Source organism: Phyllobates terribilis, unplaced genomic scaffold (assembly GCF_046119375.1).
Source record: "Phyllobates terribilis strain yellow unplaced genomic scaffold, ASM4611937v1 Scaffold_4336__1_contigs__length_62160, whole genome shotgun sequence".
Taxonomy (NCBI): domain Eukaryota; kingdom Metazoa; phylum Chordata; class Amphibia; order Anura; family Dendrobatidae; genus Phyllobates; species Phyllobates terribilis.
The window spans coordinates 21,903-49,547 of NW_027367088.1; the positions used below are offsets into that span (position 1 = coordinate 21,903).

A 27,645-nucleotide genomic window follows, 5' to 3' on the forward strand; every position below is an offset into this window, starting at 1 on the left:
GTTTTGAATTTTCAATTAATTAAAAATAATTGGAACAAAATATTATAACAAACACTAATAAATTAAACCGAAATTGTTATCATAAAATTAACCGTAGCAAACATAGTTCGTACAAACAATAACAAAGATACAAATCATAAAAAAAAACTATGACTCGGCGTCGTCATCGTCGTCGTCTCTCGGTGGCGGGCAATGTTCTGGAGGAAGGGTCGGCATCATCTTGGCCACCTCAGCTCGGATGAAATCGGCCATTTGCACCTGCATATCTGCATGAATTTGTGACTGCATTTGTGAATATATTTACGATTTCAATTGCTTTTGCATTTGTTGCATTTGCGCTTGCATCCGCTCTTGCATCTACGCTTCCATCTGTGCTTGAATTTCTTGCATCCATCATCGAACAACATCTTTGCTCATCTGAGAGGATGAACCGGGGCGAGATGACCTAGCTCGATGCGCTCGGTAGCGATATGTGTCGATATATGCACCGGCCGCTGAACGAGTCCGTACATCTGGTGCTTCTTGTTCACGCACTCGATGTCCAGAAAGAGTTGCGCCTCGTCCACGTCAGTCATGCTCGTATCTTGACCCTCTCCGGTCGGTGGCTGGGACGAAGCAACAATCTTCTAGGCAATCTCTTCCTACAATAACCGACAAAAACAAATTAGTTAAGTACAAAAAAATGCATCATAACATATATTTCATTTACGAATTACCGTCATCTTCTTTGCCATCAAGTCTACCAGGACAGTCTTGTCCTTGTCCTTCCTCGACGTGTGTGTATGAGTGTACAACTTGGTTTCAATCGGAGTGCGACTGAGGTCTTTGGACTAACAAAAAACAATACAAATTATTAGTGCGACAGAAAATTAATAAATTTCATTATATGAAAAAATAAAGTTAAGAATCAAACCATGCTGTCGTAATGACCCATAAAGGAACGAGAGCCTCCCGTGTGTGGCGCACTAATCTAGTGCCCTCACCAGCAGTCTTGCTCATTCGATTGGAATGAGCAATCCGGGACTTCTTCTTCTGTTCCTCCGAATCACAGGCCCAAACCTGGTCACTAACAGAGCGATGTCGTACTCCAGACGTCTTCATCTTATGAATGACGTCCTTGTACCTGCGAAATGGAAATATCTCAAAAATTGCAGAATAAAGCTAATAAGTCATTACAAACGTAGAGATTTGAACCGTACCGAGTCGTCGCATGTCTGATGAATACATGCTTGATGTAATCCTCTCCGTATACGGACTCGTCCCAGATTTTTTTTCTTCTAGAAATCATAAAAAACTTGTTTCACTTTGCATTTGTACATTAGCGTAATCGTAAAGCTAAAAATGGATAAATAATTACCTTGAACTCCTCCCAGTAGAAATCGGTCTCCTCAGAAGTCAGAAACCGCCATGCGCTACCGGACAGAAAAAACATTTCCGGAAGATCTCCCGCATGGAACGGGAGACTCGTCCGGAGTCGTGGAGCATAGACCCGCCGGGGTCTGGATAAATGAATACTCTTCCACGGGTATCCAGCGGTTCCCGTGGAGCAGTAGATACTCCATGGTCTCCCTGATCCGGACTATCCTGTGTCGTCTCAACCTCGGGAACAAAACCCAAGAATGTGCTACCTCGCCCTTGGGCTCGGCCTCGACCACGGCCGCACCCACGACCGACTCTAGTGGGATCACCACTACCTCCTTGTCCTCTCATATCTTCAACCATATATATTAAAATGGATAGGTCTAACCATAATTAATAACTTAATATATTATAATGTCGAAAGTGAATAAATCTATTTAAGTACAGAACACTAAAATAAAACACATCTAATATGAATGTTTCACTTATAATGAACAATCTATATATAACACACCTAATTCGGTCAAGTTCGTATTCCTCTTCCTCTTCCTCTTCCTCTTCCTCTTCCTCTTACTCTTCGTCGGATGATGAAAAGTCAACTTCTAATTCTTCGACGAGAGGAATGTGCAACGCTTCTTCGTCAACTTCTTCATTCTGATCAGCCAAGTTTGTCGGATCTTCATCTATTTTGACGATAAAGGAATTTTCTTCGATTTCGTCTTGGAAGGCCGGGACGATTGTCTCGGGCATGTAAGTTCTGACCTTGCCTTAATCTTGCATATTGCCCACCAATTTACATTATCCCGTCTTTTACTTGGATATGGAAAGTACTGAACTTGGTCGGCCTGTTGTGCCAAGATGAACGGTTCATACTTAATGTATCTCCGTCTATGTTTAACATCCACCATGTTGTATCAAGTGTTAGTGTGTGCCACTATCCGTAGAGTCAAACCAGTCACATTTGAATATGTCAGTCTTCTTCACTGGTAAAGCTGGATACTCTAACTCAATTAGGTCAGTCAACACCCCATAAAAGTCATTTTCGCCCTCGACATATTGTGTTCCCCTTACGCAAACACCACTATTCATTGTAAGCTTGTCCTGTTCATATTCTCGAGTTAGGAACTTGAATCCATTCACATAGTACCCTATATATGTGTTGACTATTCTACACGATCCCTTTGCAAGGCTCAGAATGAAGGGATTGGTATAGACAGTTGGATCTTTGACATGTAGTTTAAGTAGACAGTTGTAAGAGTTCCAACACTTTGCAAGAGTTCCAACACTTTGCAAGACTTAGAATAAATGAATCTCAAAAGTACTTACATGAGATTCGAACCAAGAGGCGAAATCAGTCTCAAAACTTTCTTTCAATTTATGTCTCGCTTATTCCGTGGTTCCTTTCGCGCAACTTGGCCACAAAAACCCTTTAAAAGAAAAACACCCAAATTAAATCACAATTGTCGATTAGATATGTGATTGCACTTTATAACAACGCTTACTTTCTGTGAGCTTCAATTTCAGGACAATTCAGAAGAACATAGGTCCTAACAACGATAATCTCATCATCATCAAGATATCTCTTTGTGCTACCATGCAGCGGCTTTTCCTTCGGTTTGAAAATTGATAGTCGGTCGACAATATCATCGACGTCCATATCAGAAGTTTCATTTCTTCTCAACTGCTCGGGTAACCTCGGAACACCTTTAGTGAAATAAAACGATGCAAATTTCGCGATTTCTTCATGCAAATATCCGTTGCTAATGCTTCCTTCCACCCTGCCTTTATTGCTGACCTTTTTCTTCAACTTCCTCAAATATCTATTTTTGGAATCTATTACTTATAAATAGATAAAAAAATGGGTGGAGAAAACACCAATTGTAGGATCAATGCCTTTCAAATGGATTCATCCATCGATATTGAACTGGTCCTACCATCATCGTCTCGTAAGGAAGATGCAGGGGGAGATGCTCCATAGATTCGAAAAAACTGGGCAGGAAAATACGTTCCAACTTGCACAGTATTTTGGGATTTCAAGATCCAGACGATGAGCGATTTGCAGAAGTCGTGGCATAAAAACATGGCAATCATGACTTTTCATCCCATGCATTTTCAGATTGTTAGGATCGACACATCTGGACAAGTTAGATGCGTACCCGTCTAGAAATTTTATTTTCTGTATCCACTCAAGCAAGAATATTTTTGAATCCCTATCCAATGCATACTTTGCCGTCAGAAATTTCCCAGTCACCTTATCTTTAGCTAGCTCAGGCCAATCACGGATGTCATTCAACTCTTCCATGGATTTTTCATTGTCTTTTATTTTCCCGGGAACATTGAGCATGGTATTGAAAATATTATCAAACACGTTTTTCTCAATATGCACGACATCTAAATTATGCCGAATGACATTCATACTCCAATAAGGCAAATCCCAGAAGATACTTTTCTTATTCCATCTATGTTTTTTGGACAGTAAAACATTATGATTTTCCGCTCCAGGTTCATATGCCTTCTTAAACCCCAAACGATCCAGCTCAGCTAACATTTCAGCTCCATTTCCCACCCCCGTAAGCCTTTTTCGCTCTTGTTTACGAAAATCAGTGACTTTTTTGCGAAATGAATGACGCGGAGGCAAAAACTTTCAAGAGCAATCAAACCACGTCTGTTTACCACTCTTGGGCAGAGTGAATGCATCTGTCTCTTCCATGTAATAAGGGCAGACTTGTCAACCAGCAGTGCTCCATCCAGACAACATAGAATATGCGGGGAAATCATTAATTGTCCATATAAGAGCCGCTTTCAGTTGGAAATTCTAGCGTTTATGAACATCGTATGTTGTGAATCCATACTCCCAAAATTGGTTTAACTCTGCAATCAACGGTTATAGAAATATATCCATTTGTTGTTTCGGATTTCTAGGACCCAGGACCAAAACCGTCAAAACTTAAACTCATCCTTCATGCACATGCTTGGGGGGAGATTGTAGGGTGTTAAGATGAACGGCCATGATGAATATTGCTGCCTGAAGTTGTTGAATGGTTGAAACCCATCGGAACATAAGACTAAGCTGATATTTCTGACTTCATTGGCAAAATCGAAATGCAGCTCACTAAAACGTTTCCATGCTGGAAAGTCGGACGGGTGACACATCTAGTCGCCAACCATCTGATGGTCTGCGTACCACGTCATATGCTGGGCAGTTGCTTTTGAAGCATACAATCTCTGTAGCCTTGGAGTTATTGGAAAATAAAATATTTTCCGATACAGAACTCTAGCCTTTCTTCTTTTTGATTTGCCTTGCGTCACAGGTTTCCACCGCGGTTGACCACAAACTTTGCAATCCTTCTATCTGCATCTCCCTCCCCTAGTAAGTCATACAGTTTCGGCGACAACAGTCAATGACCTCAACCGGCAACCCCAAACCCTTAACCAACTTCTTTATGTTAGCAAAATTCGTTAGCATCTTGTTGTCTTCCGGGAGCAGCTCTTGTATGAGCTCGCACATGTCGTTCATTAAATTTATTGAACTCGGATGACGACACTTGATATCCATCATTTTAGAAGATGCAGAAAACGGAGAGTGTCTGTTGTGACCAGGCCATATTTCTTGTTCGGCCGCTCTCGCCATATCAATTTTTTTTGAGATTCTGCATTCGGGGGCTCATTTTCCTGGAAGACTACTTCTGGACTGGCAGTATCATGTATCATTCTATGACTGGATGCGAACTCAGCCCCCTCGACATCATTCTCCGGCACGACATTTTGTTGTCCTTCAGGATTCAACACGGTCCCCTCGCCATGAAAAACCCATACTTGGTAATCTTTTACAAACCCATTCTTCAAAATGTGTAATTCTACATCATCAGTATTTCGATAGCTTTTATTTCTACAAGCATACTTAGGACAAGGACATTTATTCTGCACTCCGCTCATACAAGCTGGATGACCTAGGGCAAACTGGATAAACTCTATCACTTTTTCGGTAAATCCTGGGGTTAACAACCCCTCGTGAGTAACTGATACGTCCAACTACGGTCTTGATCCATCTCTATAGCGCGGATAATTAGATGAGGTTTCACATCTAATCGTGTTTATTATCTTAATTACATATTCTCTAATTTATTTTATTGTGTCACATGTATTACATGTACACCGCTCATTTTTTATATTTTAATATTTTAAGAATCTCCACAACAATCTAAATAATTCTATATAATTCTAATTCCACGATTATATATATAATTCTAAATTCACAGTTATATATAATCCTAAGTTCACAAGAATTTAAATAATTTCCAAAATAAATCATATATAACCCTATATCCACAAACATTTTATATAGTTCTTTATAATTCTATTTCCTAAAAAATCCTAAAACATCTTATATAATTCCTAAAAAATCCTACATAATTACTAAAATATCCTATATAATTACTAAAAATTCCTACATAATTACTAAAAAATCCTATATAATTATACTAAAATATTCTATAAAATTCCTAAATAATTTTATATAATACCTAAAGAAATTCTATATAATTCCTAAAAAAACCTATATATTTACTAAAAAATCCTATATAATTACTAAAATATTCTATCTAATTCTATAAAATTCCTAAATAATTCTATATAATTCTATAAAATTCCTAAATAATTCTAAATAATTACTAAAAATTATTATATAATTCCTAAAAATTCTACATAATTTTATGTAATTTCTTAAAAAATCTATAACCTATATATTTTCTCTAAACAAATTAATATAACAATTTCATAATACATTAATTAATATAACAATTTTTTTTTTAAAAAAAACAAATACTTACTGTTAGCAAGCGCGCGGTTCGAATGAGGAAGAAGGGAAGGAGGGCGGGCGGGCGGCCCGGCGGCGTGCAGGCGGCGTACGGGCGGTTGCGCAAGCGGAAAGGGCGAGGGTGGCGTGCAGGCGGCTGCGTAGACGGAAGTGAAAGGAAGAGGAGGGAGAGAAGAGACGGGCCTGCGGGCGGGCGGCGTGCGGGCGGGCGTCTGCGCAACTGATCGAAGGAGGACAGCGGCGCCTCGGTGCGCAGGCTCTGGATCGGCGGGAGAGGAGAGGAGGGAGAGGAGAGGCGACAGAAGGCGGCGGCACGGTAGAGGAGAGTAGGGAGAGGAGAGGATTCGGCGGAAATAAGGGCAACAGAGAGAACTCGCGAAATTAATAGAGGTGACAGATTAGCGACGTAGATTTCGTCGCTAATCCGTCGCAAAACTGTGAACCCGGGAGGTCCCAAAATTAGCGACGAATTTAAGAGATCCGTCGCTAATTTCACCAAATGTTGGCGATAATCTCTCCCGCCCCCGATTAGCGACGGAATGGCGATGGAAATCTGTCGCTATTCCAGAATACTTGGTGGTAACCTTTATCGCCAGAAATGGCGACGGATTGGCGACGGAAATCCGTCGCTAATCAACCAGGTTCTGAGGTTTTGAGAATATCTGCGACGGATGTGTTATCCGTCGCTAATATTAAATATTTGAGATGGAATCAGGATCCGTCGCTAAAACAGTGTTTTCTAGTAGTGGTAATTTATTTATTATTAAATTGTTTTTCATCATTTTCAGAGAAGCGTTTTATAACAACAAGAAAAATAGATCTAATGCTTTATATTGTTGATAAAAAATTTGAGACCAAAAAATTGAGACCAAAAACTCTTATATTTCCGATCGAAGGGAGTAGCAAAGATAGCTTTTAACTCCACCCTAAGACGCTCCGCAGCGCTTCCCGACATGGGCGCCAGTGTGCCCACGCCGTACCGGGGCTCCCCTAGTATCGCATGCGACGCTGTTGCCACAGGTCTGGGACGCCTTCGACTTCCCAGCTGGGGTGCAATGTGGGGCTGTCACTTGGCAGCCCCGCATTGGTTACTTTATAAAAAAATTAATTAGGATGGAATCTGAGGCGGTCACGTGGTAGTCCCTGATTGGTCGACAACATTATTTATTTTCCTAGCTTTTATAACAGCTATTTCTTAAAATGGCTGTAATTTAAAAAATAAAATGATAAAAATCACCAACGACTCTATTTTTCCGAACTCTATAAATAGAGATCAATATTCACTATGCTTGGAGCATCTCATCTCGATCTCTCATTTCTCTATTAATTAAACACAAAACATCCTAAATACTTCATTTTTTCCAACAATGAGGACGGAAGCTTCAACGCTAGCATGTTCACTCCGGAGATGCTTGTGGGTAAAGGAAAATGACCTTGAGAGGTACGGCCAATGTATGAGACCGTTTGGCTTTTCCTCATCAAACTCACCTTCACCAAACGTCGTTCAGGGTTTGTTTCAAACCTCTCACAAAGAGCCACACTCCCAATATTATCCGTCTCCTCTCTCTAAACGACATGGAATGTTCTCACAAGGCGATGCTGAGTTTGTTGCGGAGACACAACCCGAAAACCGCCCAAAGCCAAAGCCTCGTAGCCTCATAGTTACATAATATCCACCATACATCGTATGATGCATGCCATCCAACAACAACAACAACCAGAACGAAATTAAAAGAAGAAGCGTAAAGTTATTAACAAAGATAGAGTCGACTGTGATGTGCTATTGGAACGAGATTACTTCGGTCTACAACAACATATGCAGATAAGTTCCGACGCAGATACAAAATGAGGAGGCCCTTGTTCGAACGAGTAGTTGTCGGGGTGGTGCACCAAAATGATTACTTTGTGCACAAGCTAGATGTTGTTGGTCGTCTGGGGTTATCCACACTCCAAAAATGTGTTGCATCCATTCGAATGCTAGCTTATGAGTGTTGTGTTGACGCGGTAGATGAGTATTGCCACATGGGTGAAAGTACCACCCTGGAATGTCTCTTGTGATATTGTGAAGCTGTGTTTGCAAAGTTTGGTGCAACCTACATGAGGAGGGCCAATGAAGAAGACATACGACCACTTCTATCAATCAACGGTGCAAGTGGCTTTCTGGGCATGCTTGGGAGTATCGATTGTATGCACTGGACATGGAAGAATTGTCCAACGGCGTGGCACAGTCAATTCCAAGGAAAAAGCAACAAACCTACCCTTGTTTTTGAAGTTGTAGCATCCCAGGACACTTGGATATGGAATTCATTCTTCGGGGTTTCGGGGAAATTGAGTGACTTGTCAATAGTACAGCGTTCCCCGGTGTTCGAAGATCTTCTCAACGACACGGCACCTCCGGTGGAATTTACGGTGAATGTCTATCAGCACAACATGCCGTACTACTTAACTGATGGTATCTATCCACCTTGGACTACATTTTTGAGTGCCGTCTCCAATCCGAAAACCCATATGGAGTCGAAGTTCTCTCAACTTCAAGAGTCTTGTCGGAAAGATGTGGAGCGTACATTTGGAGTTTTGCAAGAATGTTTTGCAACAATACGCAATCCGGTTATTTTATGTGCACGTTATTGTCTTTATATTTGTTGTTCAATTTGGTTATTTTCTGCATTTTGTAACATGTTGCTTTGTCGTAATTTAATTTCACTTTCGCTAGTTAAGACTATTTTAATAAACAAATATTTAATAAAATGTAAAATAATAAAATAAATAATTTAGCCCTATATTAAAATTTTAAATGAATAAATTAACCATCATATTAAATTATATAAAAAACAAAAAACAAATAATTTAAGGCACGATCCCTACGCATCGTGCCACCCATTGGGTGAAACAAGGACGATGCCTAGGCATCGTCCAAAAATGAGGCCCCATGCCTCGCCATTAGCCGACACGACTGTGGGTGTTCTAATATGTTAGGGTTCGAATATCATATCTTCTTGATACTATATACGTCAAGATTGTCCAAAGAAAAAGAGGAAAGAAAGAGTGTTTTCTGTCACTATTACGTAGGTGCATACATATCGACCAGACCGGACCAGTATTGAATTAAAACCTGAGATAGATATTTCTTAAGTAATATTTTCAAAGTTTTTTGAAAATAAAAAAATAAATGTTTAAAGAAATGAAATAACTTTAATGTAATAATTGCATAGGGTTAAATGTGGTAAAATAAGGAAAAATTGGTAAAATGACATGTATACGTATCCAACAAGATTACTCTAAAACAACATGTATTTGTATCCGGAAGGAGTAGTTTTCTATGTAGAGGCATCACAATTTTAACTTCTACAGATGAAAACAATAAGCCGTCATCACCAATTGGATAATCATCTTACCAAGAAGAAGTATACTTGTTTGTTGGCGGGTCAAACCTTCACTTGAAAACCGTAGGAACATGTGGGTCTAAACTAACATAATTTGTAATAAACTTAAACCAGAAGTAAGAAAGTAAAAAATTACCGTCACCGAAGGTTGAATTGCAGAGGCGATTGCACAAGCAAGTACAAAACTCTGTCCTTAAATCTTTAAACATCCCGTTAGTGAGACGGTTACCAGTGTTTTGAATCCCAAGATACAACTGCGAACTTCTTTAAACTGCTACACTCAGAACCAAAGCTTGGAACCAGCATTTTACGATGCACTCTTAGATTCGATAAAATAGAGGGAGAGGTAATTAGAGACTCGTAGGAAGATTGTTGTGTAACTTGTGTTTTGGTATGAGACTGAATGGTAGAGATTTTTCAGCCTTGAATCACAGATAGTGAATTGCTATCGGATTTACTCGGCCGGATGTTGAACGCAATATCTTGAACCACCAGGGATTTAATGTAAACCTAGACAAAAACTACCACACAATTTCATCCTCTTGCAGAACTAGGTTCTTTGATTGTGTTCATTTTGGCCTTGAACAACCTTGGTTACGCATGAGTAAACTTCGAGAATGCAGCCTCACGATATTCATCTAGAAACGTCCCCATTTCGCACTCACTTAAGTGATTGACCATAGTATGTATCTTGTCATACCCCACCTTTTTCATAAGGTTATGGAATCATTAAAAGCTAAGCTTATCCTTAACATAGCACAGATTATTATCCTGGGAACTAGATTGAGACTTGTAGTCTCCTAATGCTTCTCCTTGATTTAACTTGATTTGGTTTGCCCTTTGAAACTATATCTTAGGATCTCCAGTTAGATAGGTAGGGTATCCACCAAGCATCATCTTTATTCATAGGATTTAATCCCATTCCTCTTGATAATTTAACAACTTTCTCTGTTGACAGACCTTCAGTAAATGGATCTGCTTGGTTGTTATCCAATTTGATGTAATCTATTGTGATTATACCATTTGAGAGTAGTTGTCTAATGGTCTCTTGACATCTTCTAATGTGATGAGATTGTCCATTAAAGCTACCCAGTGCCCGGACATTAGCTGATTGGATATCAAAGTGTACACTTAATGCCGACACTAGCGTATCCCACAATGTTTGTTTGGAAGATTTCCATGATGCTGCTCGACCTCCAAGTTTGATACATATTCACTTGTTGATTTGGAGTCGGATAATCAGTTTGCATCATTGTATCCCTCTAGTACGGTTGGGTATGTCACGTAATGCAACCCATAACTTTTGGTGTATTGTAAGTTATTATATACCCTAATTATCCCTTTCCAGTGTGTTTGTCCTAGATTACTCATGTAGCGACTTAGTACATTTATTAAGAGTGCTAAGTCAAGTCGTGTGCAGTTGGTCAAGTACATTAGGCTACCAATGACCCATGCATATTCCAACTATAGTACCCCTCCTTCATTCTTAGTTAGGTGAAGATTAGGTTCCACATACATTTTTGTTCTCCCAATTGATTGAATATTGAATCTCTTAAGAATCTTTCCAACATAGTGGATTTGAGGCAAGATAATACCTTTAGAATGTCTAATGATTTTGACCCCTAGTATCATATATGCACGATTCAAGTCTTTCATATCAAACTTTCCACAAAGTCAATGTTTTGTTAGTTTGATTATGTCATTATTTCTCTCAATAATGAGCATATCATCCATATATGAAAATAACAGAATGTATCCGTTGAGAATATCTATATAGATACATTTATCACATTCATTGATGGTGAAGCCATTTGATATCATAACATGATCAAAATTTTCATGTCACTGTTTCGGAGCTTGTTTGAGCCCATATACGGACTTTACAAGTATTCAAACATTGTGTTCCTGTCAATGCACTATATAGCCTTCAGGTTGTTTCATGTAAATTTACCCCTCTAAATCTCCTTTTACAAAGGCTGTCTTAACATCCATTTAATGAATTTATAGGTTCCTTAAAGCTGCTATAGCTATCACCATTCTTATTGAAGTTATTCTCGTAAAAGGAGAATAAGTGTCAAAGAAATTGGATCCTTCTTTTTTTCGAAATCCTTGTACCACAAGTCCAGTCTTGTGCTTCTCTATTAATCCATCTATTTTTGAACTTGCATTTCAAAATCCATTTTACACAAGTGCTTTACACCCTTGTTGTGAATCTACCAAGTCCCACTTATGGTTTTGCATGATTGAGTCAATTTCACTTTTGACTACTTCCTTCCATGAAGATGTGTTAGGTGTAGACATGGCTTCTCGAAATGTTCTTGGCTCATTTTCTAAAAGAAATGTTGTGACAAACTCTTTTCCGAATGATTTTTCTTTGCTAGGTCGTTTACCACACCTCTGTTCATCATTTTTCTCTTCCAGGTCTTGTTCAGAAGTACTTACTTCGCTTTGTTCACGTATTCTCTAAGAATATTCCATATCCTTGTATGGGAACACGTTTTTGAGGAACGAAGCATTTCTTGATTCCATTGCTAGATTAGTATGCATATCAGATATATCTGATTTGTATACCAAGAATCAATATGCAATGTTGTTGTCTACATATCCTATGAAAATACAGTTAATGGTTTTAGGTCCAATAGTGACCTTTTTGGGAAGTGGTACTGCCACTTTTTCTAGCCATCCCACACTTTGAGGTATTTGTATGATGGTACATTACCTTTCCATATTTCATAAGGTGTTTTCCCATTTACCTTATGCCTTTGGTATTTTGTTCAAAATATAGTTGGAGGTAAGTAAGGCTTCCCCTACATGTTCTGGGCTAACTCACATTCTCCCAACCTTGCATTAATCATTTCTTTCAAAGTTCAGTTGTTAGATTCCGCAGCTCTGTTAGATTCACGTGAGTAGGGAGTGGTAGTTTGATTAACTATTCCATGTTCTTTGCATAATTTGAATCTTTTATTATACTCGCCTTCTCTATCACGTCGTATAACTTTAATTCTTTTACTAAGTTGGTTCTCAACCTCCAACTTGTACTCTTTGAGCTTGTTCAAAGCTTCATCTTTGCTTCTTAGCAAGATACACATTGCAATATCTAGTGATATCATATCTAAAAGTGATAAAGTACTTTTTACCACCTCTACTTTGTATATATTTCAAATCGCATAAATCTGTGTGAATAAAGCCTAGAGTTTCAGTTGTTCTCTCCACATGTGGAGATGGCGTTTTGTGAGTTTCGCTTGTAAGCATACTTCACGTTCATCTTTTCTGATTTTTGCATTTTGGAATTAGGTTCAAATTAATCAGTCTACTTATAGACTTATAATTCACATGACATAATCATTCATGCTAAATATTGAAAGACTAAACAACACAAGTAATATGATGTTTCTTATTCATTGATGCATCAATAACAAGTTTTGGGATTTTTTTCTCATCACATTCATTTTAATGTGTCCATCCTTTACATATCCATTGCACACATACACCCCATGCTTAGTAAGAACTAGCTTTTCAGACACGAAGTTGATCTCGATTCCGTTCTTGTTAGGCAAGGTTCCGGACATCAAATTCTTCCTTAAGTATGGCACATGCATGACATTGAGAGTCAACTCTTTCTCTAAGTTCAACTTTAGCACCACTTTTTCAAGACCTTCAAGGCTTCAACTCTGGATGTAGATGATATCCAAAAAGAGCTTCTTGTCGCTCTTTCTCTGTATGGTGGCACCTGTATATATACCACCAATCTTTTGGATTGCTATCACCCGTTCTGACTTCAGATATCTGAGAGGTTTTCAATCAAGTTGACTTTGGACTTTCCCTTGTCCTTATGTGGGTTCACTTCGACTTGACATTCATCAATTACATGATCCAGTTTACCCCAATTGTGGTATTTTCTACTAAACCTCTTAGTGGGGTTAGCATGTTGCTTCTTCACCCCCCCCCCCCAAACAAGTCCAAGTATCAACACTAGCTCGGGCTCGAATATTTAGATTGTTAGGCAATAGCACATGGTTATAATGAACCATAGACTTTACCGCCATATTCAGTGTAGTTACAACTGGAAGACCATTCTCAAACTAAATTTGGGATGTCAACTCAGACACTACCCCCATATTAGGTATAGTCACAAATAATAGACCATTCCCAAATTGAATTAGGAATGTCAACTCAATGTTTCTAGTTCTAGCTCTATTAAGAGCACCAGAATCAACGTTCATGGCTTTTTTAGTCATACTCAATAAAACTGTTTACACATGCAAAGTAGAAATTAGCCTGAGTTTCAATGCAAATTTAGCAATTTACTCAATAAATTGCGTAATAAAAAAATTATTATTTATTATTCCAGATATATGTGAATTAAATCACAAATTTCATAATTTTCAAAAGTCTAATTAAATATCCACTAGTCTTCCGTTAACAAACAATCTGCATACACCACTAGATAAACAATACTCCATTTGAATATAAATCGTTCTCATTAGATAAATTTTACACAATTTAAGGTAATTCTTTTTTTTCTAAATAACCCTGGAAATGAAAAAACAATGTTAAGAGAAATAAAATTGCTTTAACTAGTTATCACCCTTGTTAAGCACGGGCCTGTATTAATCAAATAAAAGAAAAAATACATAATATTACTATTAGTGACAAAGATACACCTAAACTTTACTTTGGTTCTATATATATAATATAAATAGTGTTAGTATTGTAATATCTTAACTAAAAATATAAAACTATTTGAAATTATATAAATAATATTGTTCATTATACTTTATGTTATACGCATCGTTAATGTTTAGGGACTTAATATATAATAATCAAATATAGTTGATAAGCTTTTAGGGGTTTGATTATCTAATATAATAATCAACACTATTATTACCATTAATATTTTAGGATATAAAGTTTTTAAATAAAACACTAAAAAGTATTAAAAAATTAAATAATCTAAAAAATCTCAACAAATGTACTAATTCTTTGTTGATATATATTTTTAATGTATATAAATAAATAGATTTGATGACATGGATGATGAAAATTAATAGCTTTAGTAATATGGAAGATGATTTAACATCCTAAAAAATTAGAATTTTAATTAAAATTAATGTGGGAGCGACATGTCAGCTATTTTAATCTTAGACCGACACATAAAGAAGAGGACTCTCATTTAGTATATAGATAGATATAATAATTATAAAAGAGTAAATGTGGTAAAATAAGAAAATAAAATAATAAAATAACATGTATTTTGTATTCAAAGGGAGTATAACACAACACTTATAATTGTGTTCGAATTTTAGCTATATCTGCAAATCAAATCTATCTATATACTAAAGGAGAGTCCTCCTACTTGTGTGTCGGCGTAAGATTAAAAGAGCTGACATGTCGCTCCCGCATTAATTTCAATTAAAATTCCAATTTTTAAGGATGTCATTTCATCTTCCATATTATTAAAGATACTAATTTCATCAACGACGTCATCAAATCTATATATATTAAAATTATATATCAATAAAGATTTAACATATTTGTTGAGATTTTTTTAGATTATTTAACTTTTTAATACTTTTTAGTTTTTTATTTAAAAAATTTATCTCCTAGAATATTAATGGTAATAATATTATTAATTATTATATTACATAATCAAACCCCTAAAATCTAAAATCTATACCAACACTATTAAGAATTATTATATACGACAAATTCTTTTCGAAACGCACCTTTTTTTACTTTATGACGCAGTGCCAGTACTGCCAGTTCTGGCACGCGCGTAACCGCCGATTCCTAGCACACATAACCGCCGATTCCTAGCACACATAAACCGCGGGTTTCTGTCTCCATCTAACCCTCGGTTCTTGCATGTCATCAACCTGCGGTTCTGTATATATGCCAATTGGCCCACAATAAATCACTTTTGATTATTTTTTTACAAAACATAACACATATATAGTCTTTTTAATTATATTTTGATAAAAAATAATGTGTTTTACTAGCCTATAGCATTATCAAGATACATACCTATTTGATTTGATTACTGCGGCCTATAACCATTTTTCAGTTCATTTAGATGTTATATAACTTATTCCGAGTCTATTTAAAAAAATATTATTTGATTTACTACTTAAAGTTAAATTGGGATGAATATTGATGTGGATGCTTTTATATGAGGTTGTGAAAAAAACAAAGCTCACATTGAATAACAAAGATCATAGTTAAAAAAAAACACATATAACTAAAACGAGCAAATCCAACACTTGAAACCAATAAAGATCACACTTAGTGTCAACAACGACCATCGACCAAAACATGAACCAAATCCAAAACATAAACATATACGTTATAATAGTTATACAAAACAATTTCAAACAACTTCATGCCCATCCATAGTTTGGCCGGTTGTAGAAAGGGCGAAACTCATCAACCGACTTCATTACTGCATCATGCATCTCATTTGCCCACTCATACGGTGGTTGATCATCGTAAAATGGTAAAAGGTACTCGTGTACTCGACTGGCACTTTTCTTGTCAAGTATAAATATAAGATGTAGTATAAAAAATAAATATTAAAAATGAAAATTTAAGAATGAAAATTCAAATTATTACCTCCTGTGATCTCACATGTGGAGAAGTAATGTAAGGGTGCGTCCTTTCTAAGAACCAAGACATGTACGTCTCCTCGGACTGCCATGGCACATTAAAGGAATCACCTAATTCCTCGATGGATAATGTATGTCATCCTTGAGAACTCCATATCCAATATCCTTAATCATAATCCACCTTGTATGCCAATGTCCTGGATAGTCTATGAGCTCTAATAGGGTCAATCACCAGCTTTGGGATCCGTTGCGTACGCCCAATTGACGCGCCACCCGGTCTGGCATGTACGGCTCTGTGTGATGTAAAATGAAAGGAACCCCATGGAATAGAGAGGGACGTAATGCCATGTCATTGAAGTCAACATGATCGTATGACATCCAATCAACCTACGCATGACATACATATTGAATTAATTTAACATTAAGTATCATTAATTAGGTAATAATTGTAGGATAAAATGTATTTACATCATTAAAGGTCATCATGTCGAGGATTGCTCGATACCCTCCTACTACTGACGGTCTATCTGGATGGTATCATTTAGATGCCCATGGCTTTGGAGCATCCTGGCTCCATACGGATGATTGAAGAGGCCTGAACTGTGGAAAGTATTGATATATCCACGCCTGTTATTATGGTCAAAATCAATTGAAAATTTAGACATGGTAATAAGCATATGTGAAATTAATATAGTGTTTTGAAATAGAGTTTACTTGTAGAAGAGTATAGCACATAGATACTTGTCGACACTCAATACGTGTACACTAGCCCAAGGATCGGTACAAGTGGCATAGGATGCCCGTCCCCCAAGCTAATTTATCAGCCTTTTTGAGAGAGTTGACATACTCGAAATACTTGAAATTGATCTTCTTTGATGACTTGTCAGGAAATATTGTCGTTGACATCAAGAATACCAAATACGTCATTGCCCTCGCGGTTGAAGTCCACTTATGCTCCTTCGACACGTCCATCATCATGTCGACAAATATATCGGATGAAATCATCCCCGACGGTGCAAGAACTGGATCTATATTAAAGTACTCCAAAGCCTGTTGTACCAGATATGTGTGCCTAGTCATGCGAGTCCCTAAAAGCTTAAGATCCGAGCTAAATGACATGCTATCACCAAAGATGGGAATATCCAGATTGAGATGAACGTCATGGAGAGTGACCGTCATCTCTCCAAATGGAAGGTGGAACGAGCACGTCTCCGACTGCTAACGTTTGATGAACGCTTCTATCAATTGTATGTTGATATCTACATATATCAAATCCGACATGTGCCCAAACAAGACCCATAGAAAAATCCCACCACGATTTCTTTTTGGACAATTTTCATTTCAAGAGCATATGATTTTGACGTTCAAAAGTCACTGTCTGCCTCTCCAACAATTAAAAAATACACATAATTATAGAAAAATAACTTATAACAACCTAAATTTATGAAGAAAATATAATTCAATGACTATTGAAAATCAAATTTAGAAAATTACCTTGTTACGATATAATCATAATTCTAGATACTTATATATGAGAACTATCACCTAAATACTAGATCTACATATATATATAGCACACATACATAAAAAAACTCAAAAAAAGTGGAAATAAACTAAAACCGTACCTTAAGGTAGTTGTATTTGTTGAGAATTGAGAAAAATCGACCAAAATATCTTCTCTCGGTAGGGAAGCACACAGATCTGCCGGTAGAGAGGTTGGGATGATGAAAGTGACTAGGGTTGAAGAGGAAGAGAGCCAAATTCCCGGTTTTCAAAGCAAGATTTATATTAGAAAGAAACCGACAGTTCTAAGTGTACATAAACTGCCGGTTCCTACACAACAGAAACTCCCGGTTTCTGTTTTGCTCCCCGTCCTGTTATAACGCATTAAACTCTCCCGGTTTCGTGTCGTCAGTAGGTGAGCCCAAATCGACTAATGAGAGCGCAAGGATTCCACCACCACAACTTAGGCCAATGCATGTGAAGAAGATTCACCAACTATTCACCTACCCCACTTACCACAAGTAGTATAATAGAGTTGTAGTTTCATCATTTGAAATCACTTCCAACTTTCCTTCACATTTTCACTTACTTACTACTCAAAAAATGGATAACAATAACAACAATCCTTTTTGGTGGAGCAACGAGGTAATGATTAATATTTTATTGTATATTATTGAGCTACATATTTCATGTTAACATATTTCCATAGGTAGTCAATCTTGTACTAGATGAAATATCTAATATCTCATTTTAAATCAATTTTGATAAATTATTGAATCTTAAGTAACTTTTTTAAATATAGTTTCTAGAAAATGGAAGAAATTACAAGATGACTTAGTTCACATTTCATTGTATATTATTGAGATACATATTTCATATTAACATATTTCCATAGGTATTTAATCTTGTACTATATGAGTTATCTTATATTTCATTTTAAATCAATCTTGATAAAAAAAATGAATCTTAAGTAATTTTGGTAAATATAGTTGCTAGGAAATGGAAGATCTTACTATATGACTTAGTTCACATTTCATTGTATATTATTGAGCTACATATTTCATATTATTATATTTTCATAGGTAGTTAATCTTTTATTAGATGAGTTATCTAATATTTCATTTTAAATCAATTTTGATAAAAAAAATAATCTTAAGTAATTTTGGTAAATATAGTTGCTAGAAAATGGAAGAAATTACTAGATGACTTAGCTCACATTTCCTTATATATTATTGAGCTACATATTTCATATTTAACATATTTCCATAGGTAGTTAATCTTGTACTAGATGAATTATCTAATATTTCATTTTAAATCAATCTTGATAAAAAATGAATCTTAAGTAACTTTTGTAAATATAGTTGCTAGAAAATGGATGAAATTACTAGATGACTTAGTTCACATTTCATTGTATATTATTGAGATACATATTTCATCTTAACATATTTGTGTAGGTAGTTAATCTTGTAGTAGATGACTTAGTTCATATTTCATTGAATCTTAACTAATTTTAACTAATCTTGTACTAGATGACTTATCTAATATTAGTGAAGTCTTGTATTTCGCAATTTACTAATTCATCGTACCTTGGTGAGTTTGGTTACCCATACAATGTTCAAGAATACGGGTACAGTTACAATATTCAAGAACCTCCGATACATTCATCATATGTATGTGATTACTGGTACAGTTACAATGTTCAAGAACCTTCGGGACATTCATCGTATGTTTGTAGTTCAACCAATGACTATGATGAACCAATTGTCGAGTCTTTTAGTGACTATATGCAACATGCAATAAGCAATGTTTGTGGTTCACAACCCGATGACGACATACAATTTGGATTTCCTCCCCTAAGCACGCACCCAACATACCCAGGTACTGCTCCCGAGATTAAGTCAAGAGACTATTCAGAAGATTTCCACAACGACCTAGTTTGGAATACTAAGGAAGATCCCATTGAATGGGCGAGAGATATAGCAAATAAACTAAACTTTGTTCTCAAAGTTGGACGTACACAATGGTCTACATTTTTTAAAATGGGGTACGTTGCACTTCGTTGCATTTGGGAGAGGAAGGGCCCTCCTAAAAGGACCCCAAATAAGCCGTCAAAGACTGGGCGTTGTGATTGTAGATTTGGTCTTGATTTGCACGAGTGACCAAGAAGAGAATGGGATGAAAGTAAAACAAGGTCATCATAACCATTCTATTGGAGAGCATCTGGGTTCCTTTAGCAGGGAGACTAAAACCAGAGCAATTGGTCAAGGTGAGAGACATGCTTGATAGTCATTGCAAGCCCCATAATATTATGACCAAATTGAACAAGAATCCAAGGAACTATACATCAAAGAAGCAGTTCTACAACATAATCTACAAAATTCGTGACCTAAAAAGAGAGAAAAGGACTGTTGTCCAAGAGTTTTTTTATAGATGCAAACAGAATGGGTATTTTTTAGAGTAAAGGATAAATCCAAGCAGCAACGAGCTTCAAGATGTGTTCTTTGTGCATCCAGAATGCATGGACCTTATAAGGGCATTCTCATACATCATCGTACTTGATTGTACATACAGTGTTATCCGGTAAGCGTAAGACTTATTTCATGTATTTAATTTTATTATACATCATGTACTTATTTAATGCATTATATTTTAGGCCAAACAATCCATATTTGGAGATCATCGGCGTCGCCAACTCTTGTAAAAATTTCAGCTTTGCTAGTTGTTTCCTAGGCGGTGAGACAAACGACTCATATATATGAGCCATACAACAGTTGAAGGAACTTTATCGTCTAGTAGATAGGGTGTTAGTTTGTCTAGTGATGAACAGAGAACAAGTGTGCTAAACGCAATAAGTAGCTTGTTCCCAGATGCAAAGTTCATATTGTGCAGGCTTCACATAAGGAAAAACGTACAAGTGGAAAAACGTAGAAGGGCATGCACTCAAGACATTCAAAGACAAAGAAATAGCAGGTTCATTTAGTTCTGCATATTATGAGCTATTCAAGAAAACAACTGAGCCTTCATACAATGAAGAACTAAATAAAAATTTTAATACTTGGTCGAGGTGTCCTCATTTGCACAAGTATATGGAAGACTATTGGCTTGCACCACAAAAGAAAGAATTGTCTATGCATTGACTGGCACGGTCTTATACCTTAAAACTCATACGTCTAACAAGTGATTATAGGGCACTATTTCAGTTATTTGATCTTATTTATTACAAATTACATATTAATACAAATTTCATATTTTAGTTAAATGATCTTATTTATTACAAATTACATGGTTCAAGGTGCTCATGGGGCGCTTAAGAACTACCTTACAAGTTCAAAAAGGCAACATATCCACTGTGTGGAATGAAGTCCATGATATTTTGTGTAATCTTGTGAAAGTGATAAAAGGTACATTCAACATTAGCATGCAAAAGATGTATACGGGAAAGGGTGATAAAGGTATATTCAAAAACTTTTGTTTGTGGTCTATGAGGATTGCATTATGAGGCTATCAAAAGAGTATGATAAGGGAGTAGACCACAAATGCGACATGAAATGCAGATGTATGATTAAGAACAGGGATGGTCTATCTTGTGTGCTCGAAATGGCTCCTTGTGTAAGGAATGAAATACCATTACCTATTTCAAGTGTGCACCCCTTCTAGAGGACTCTTAGCCTGCAATAGGATCCTTTAGATATTGATGTATTGCAAGTCAGACGAGATGTGTACAAGAGCAAGCTGGATGAGTTCGTTCACAATGATTTTAGCAACATATCCCTCGAAGAATAGGCCAAGTGTCCATATGAGATGAATAGGATTGCACACCCTGAACAAACTGATGTGCATCACTTTGCAAATGTCAAACACAAAGGTAGACCTCCGGGTGCACAAAATAAAGCAAAACCACCTCCACCACCATTTGGTGTGACCAAGAGAGTGCCATCTCAGTGGGAGCATGTTGAAGAACAAGTAGAGGATAGTGGCACACCTCCCAAGAAGCAAAAGCCCACACATTAGAAGAAGGATCTGGAGGAAGTTCCTTCACATTTACCTAAACACCTAAGAGTACCCAAGTTAGAAACTTCCAAGACGCATTTCAAGTACTTGCTGAAGTATTTGATAGAACATATATTGGGGTGGTATCAAATTGTACTTGATAGGAATTGTGGCTATCGAGCTATAGCATTTGGTATGGGTAACTCAAAAGAGAGTGGGTGAACATAAGAGAGCTCATGATTTTTACAACCAACACAGTTTGTGAGGTCTTAGGGAAGACAATGACATCCCTTGTTACTATGCAGGATATGCTATTGAAGTTTCATTTCTTAGTTCTGGATTGCTTTTCCCCCTCAACGCACTTGGTTCACAGTTCCAGATATGGGTATAATTGCAGCAACTGATGTTAACATGATACTAGTCATCTTTAGTAAGGGTGGTAGCTCTACATACTCACCAATTAGGGCAAGGCCAGATTATGTGCAGGGACAAATGCTCCAAATCGTATACCTTGGGCACGTGAAGGAAGAAAATCATTGGATTACGATAATTTTGAGATTCTAAATTAGTATATTTTTCCATTCATGATTAAATATCCTAATCGGCTTTATTTCAGGTTCTTCTTGACAACGAGTGACCATTGCCCCCAATTACTTGCATGTGGGGATATCATCGTGAAGAATCGGCTTTATAGTTGAGAGTAAGGATCATATGAGTACCATGCTTAAGGTGAGTAGGTGAGTAGTCATCTTAGCTGTTCAGATTGTTCAATCCAACGGCCAGGATGCACTCCTCCTTTCCTACTGTAGTTTACTGATGGAGGGTATTTTGGACTTTTCGTCCTTTATGTCTTCCTCCGATCTTCTCTGTACTCCAGTTTGGCGATTTTGGGGCGATTTTCGAGATCTCCTTCTACTTCCTTTGATATCTCCCTCTTGTGCATTTGTCGGTGCTTCTCATCGATTTTTGAATCTCTATTCTTTGCGTTTTCATCTGATTTTGGTGTTCTATGGCATCAGGTACCCGTTCTTCACCGAATTTCGTTTCTGTCCCCAATTTCAAAGGCTTTTGTTCCCGCATTTCTGTGGTTGTTTAGCCTCACTATCTCTCCCAGTTTTGATTTTCTCTATGTTTGGAACATTCTTGCGTTGTATTTTCGTATTTCATTAATTGAGAACAGATTTCTTCATTTTTTGGGATTTTTTCTTGTATTTAGTCGGTGCCTGTGTCTATGTGTTTTTATGTGTTTTGTTGCTGTTGCTGTTTTGTTTTGGTATTTTTATTCTCAGTTTTTGGTGTTTTTGATGTTTTTCTGTTGCTGTTACTGTGTGTTTTGGTGTTTTTGATGTTTTCTTCTGCTATTGTTGTTTGTTCCTGTGAGAAAATGTTATCATCAATTGTATTTTTTCAACTGATCTGTCTATGTATGTTCATGCTAACACACTCATATGAACCATACTCTCTAAATCATCTTCTCATTAACAGAGGAATATGAACCTGTTTGGATATAGTGTACCTGTGTTGAACATTTCTTCATGAACATATGAACCGTACCTTTTTAAATCATGTTCGCACTAACTCAAGTTCATATTCATGTGTGTAAAAAGTTGGTGCATGCTCTGGTGTGGACAAAGATGACTCTTCTCAGTTTTATAGCGCAACTGGTGTTGGTCATTCAGATTCGGACGTCAGTCAAACACATGAATCAATTAATACGTCTCAAGGCGGGACACTTTATCGTACTCCTATAGTTGATGCATCTCTAAAGCCTGTTGTTGGTATGTCATTCAATTCTATGGAAGAAGCGCTCAATTTCTATTACACCTATGCGAGTACTGCTGGTTTTGTTCCCCGTATTAACTCTACGCGTAAGTCTAGTGAGATTGTTTCTCTTAGGAGGGTTGTTTGCAATAAACAAGGTTATAAACCGGTCGCTCAAAAGCCTAAACAACAATGTCGTGGATCTATTCGATTTGGCTGTCCTGCGTATCTTACAATCCGTATCGATAATAGCTCTGGTGTGTATAAGTATGTTCATCTTGAAGATCGTCATAGTCATGAATTTGTATTAGCCAAAGACATGCAATTTATGAGCTCTAGCAGAAAGTTGAAAGCTGGTCACAAGAAATTTGTTATGGATTGTCAGAAAGCGAGTATTGGCCCTGTTAGGTGTCCCCGTATTTTTAAAGAGATTGTTGGAAGCTATGATCAAGTTCGTGCATCGACCGTTGATTTCAAGAATTATAAGCGTGATATATTGGCATATAACAGAGGTTTGTCCAGCATTCTTCTTTGAATACGATGTGGACTCTGATGATCTCTTGACGCGTTTGTTTTGGGCAGATCCATTATGTCGTAAGAATTTCTCCATCTTCGGTGACGTTGTCTCATTTGATGCTACTTATCGCACTAAAAGGTTTTTGTCATTCTATTTTTTGTTGGAAATATAATGAAATTTATTTGTGCTGGAATGTTTATTCTTTTTTTTTATATATGAACTGTCATTGTTATTTGCATGAACTTTCATTCTTATTTCCATGAACCTTCATTATAATCCTATCAACCTTTTTATTCTTTTTTGCATGAACCTTCATTTTGTTATTGTGCGAATGTTCGTTCTTATTTTGTATGAACCAATAATTATTTGTTAAAACCTTGTTTTGTTTGTTATTGTATGAACCTTCACTCTTATTTTGCATTAACCTTCATTTTTTATTCTATGAACCTTCGTTCTTATTTGCATGAACCTACGTTTGTTATTCTATGAACCTTCGTTCTTATTTGCATGAACCTTCATTTTTTATTCTATGAACCTTTATTCTTATTTGCATGAACATTCATTTTTATTCCATTAACCCTTTTTTTGACTTTTTGTTTTTGTTTTTAGGTACAATCTTATACTCATCCCCTTTACTGGTCTTGATCACCACAAATCAAGTGTCACCTTTGGTTGTGATCTTATTTTCAAGGAGGATGTTGGCTCTTATGTTTGGCTGTTGAAGAAATTCAAGGAAGCTATGTTGTTTGATCTGAAGGTTATTGTGATCGATCAAGATGGTTCCATGAAGAGTGCCATTGAGCTGATCTTTCCCCGCTCTTTCCATCGATTATGTATGTGGAATATTATGAAGAAAGTCCCAGCAAAGACCAGATACAACGTAGAGGTGGGTGAAGAATTCCGAACAAAGCTGAACAAAATTGTCTAGAGTGACAACCTCGAGCCCAGTGAGTTTGAAGCGCAATGGACCACACTTCTAGATGATTTCCCGTTGGTAAAGCATAACTGGTTTGATGATATGTTTGCGATCCGCCATTTATGGATCCCCGCTTATTTCAGAGATGTGATATTTGGGGGTTTTCTTAGGACGACATCCATTTTTTAGTCTACAAACAGCTTTTATGGAAATTTTACAGACAAATATTATCGGCTAGTTGAGCTTGTGATGAACTTTGACATTGGATTGGATACTCAAAGGTATAGGCAGAGTAGACTGAACTTCGAATCATCTTCAATGCATCCGGACCTGAGCACACTTTGGGTATAGAGGAACATGCATCTGAGGTATACACATCGTCCGTTTTTTCCATTGTCAAGGAACAAATTATAAGTGCGTCAACAACTTGTTGTATGGTCAGCATGTCGGAGAAAAATGGTATGAAGTTGTTTGGCATTCAAGATGGCAACCCTTCCACTTTCATCGTTAGTCACTCCATTGTTCATGATGAGTATAAATACAGCTGTCGAATGTTTCAAAGGGTCGAACTCATTTGTGGGAATTTGTTTTTTGTCTTCAGAAACCTCGGGTTGAAAAAAATCCCATCGAAGTATGTTCTCTCTCGATGGACCAAGGCTGCAAATATTGCCCTTGTGTTCATTATTGACGACACTGTGGTAAAATAATGCTTGAGAATTGAAGAACGTGAAACAGTGATGAATCAGCTCATTTCAGACATTTTCAGTTGTGTTGGTTTGTTGAAAGAGAATCAAGAACAAATGAAGTTGTTTTCAGTGTACATGCAAGAGAAGAAGAAGTCGTTGCTTTCTGAATCTGTTGATGCATCTTCTTCCGGTAAATCACATCTCAAAAGATCTTGAAAAATACTGCGGTGTTGAGGTCCCCTCTGTTATTAATGTACATCCTCCAGATCAAGCTAAAACAAAGGTTCTGGATCCCGGATTTGCAGCGGAAAAGAGGTGTCTATGGCATCCAGTCAACCAAAGAAGAGACGTTGTCGTAGATGCAATCACTTTGCAACTCATAATTCTCGTATTTGTACTGCTGTTTTACCTTCTTAGTCTTATTACTGCTTTTTGTATTTTCCAGCAATTTTTTGCATGAGCCATTGTTATAATTTTCATGACCGCGTGCTTTTATTTTCTGAACCTTTTGATGTACTTTTGTGAACCTTCATAAATTAGTCTATATTTTCTGAACCGTGTGCTTCATGAACTATATGCTTTTTTATTTTTAACTGCATTCAGATCTTTTTAATTAATGAATCTTTTATGCATCATATAACATCAACAAATGTACTTTTTTTTAGTAGTTTTTGTGAACTGTGTATTTTTTTATAAAAAGAAATCATGAACTTTCATCTATTTTATAAATATTCAAAAGAAAAATCATACACCAAAAATTCATGAAACCTTATCATAAATTTAAGGAACCTTTGTTCTTATACTTGTGAACATTTACATGAACTTTAAATGTATCTTTTTTACATTAACTATGAACCTAAATATACCTTCAACGTTAGAACCCATGAACCACAATGTTAAAGACCATGAACCGCAATGTTATAAACCATGAATCATCATGCAATATTTTTCAACATGAACCTGAAAAAACCTGTTCCCAAACCAGAACCTTCAATTGAAATGCATCACATTTCAAAATCATCAATGTTATCCAAAAATGCATCACAACTTCTACATACAAATCCAAACATAAATCAGAGCTATGATGCATCTTCTACAACATTAGGGGTTCGGGTTGGTGTTGTTGCAGCCTGGCCCTTTCCACTTTCCTCAATTTTTCTTAGATAAGTTATGATTTAAGGATCTGACCAAAAGGGATGTTCTTCATCGTTCCACACCTCCGTAAAATGGTGCTTATCATCTTCATCATCTCCTTTTTGTCTCATTACCCCCCTTGATGTCTTAACAAAACTTTTTATTGTGTTTTGATTATTAATTTCTTGTGGCACTGTTTTGATCATTTCCTCAACTTCAATTATTGTCTTAACCATCATCTTAGTCGCTCGTAAATGATTCAGCCACTTCTGCGAAATTCATATAAAACTTATATTAACAATAATTTAGTAAAGACAAAAGATATCAATTAAAAACTTATAATGCTATGATGTACTATTGAGTATTTATTAACCTTTTTTCATGAATACTTTGAACCTTTACTCTAAACATCATGTTCCCAGTAGCATGTATCCATGAACCTTTATTTTATTTAAATTAATTAAAGTTATATATTTTTTTAAGAACTTACTTGTACACTGCAAGGAGCGATAGTTTATGTGCCTTTGTAGCTGCTCTTTCCCCTTCTATCTTCTTGTTCTTCATCATTTCTGATTTCTACATCTCGGATATTTATTTTTCCTTTTCCAAATCCTTAAAATTTCATTTCATTGTTCTCTCTTTCCAACAGCTTTTTATCTGTCCATCCAATGAATACAGGAGTTGTATTTGGGATTTCCTTCCCCATGACTATTGTTCTGTCAACATACAGAAGCTGCAAAGAAAATCACAATTTTTTAAGATGTTAATTTATGAACGATTATCATTAAATAGTATGAATCTTTTTTTTTTCTTACCAATAGTAGGATGATTGGGCCTTTGTAAAATCTGCTTTTTTTCTCCTTCCAATCTAACTTTGTTTGTGGTAGTGAGTTCATCACGAATTCACACCAGCTCATGTTTTTGACATCATGAACATCTGTCATAATCAAGCTTAGGTTTACAGTCCCTTTCTGGTTG

At 36.6% G+C, this 27,645-nt stretch overlaps 1 pseudogene; it reads left to right on the forward strand.

Moving 5' to 3' along the window:
• Positions 1 to 7,542: 7,542 nt before the first annotated feature.
• Positions 7,543 to 10,362, forward strand: LOC141249168 (uncharacterized; annotated as a pseudogene).
• The last annotated feature ends 17,283 nt before the right edge of the window (positions 10,363 to 27,645 follow it).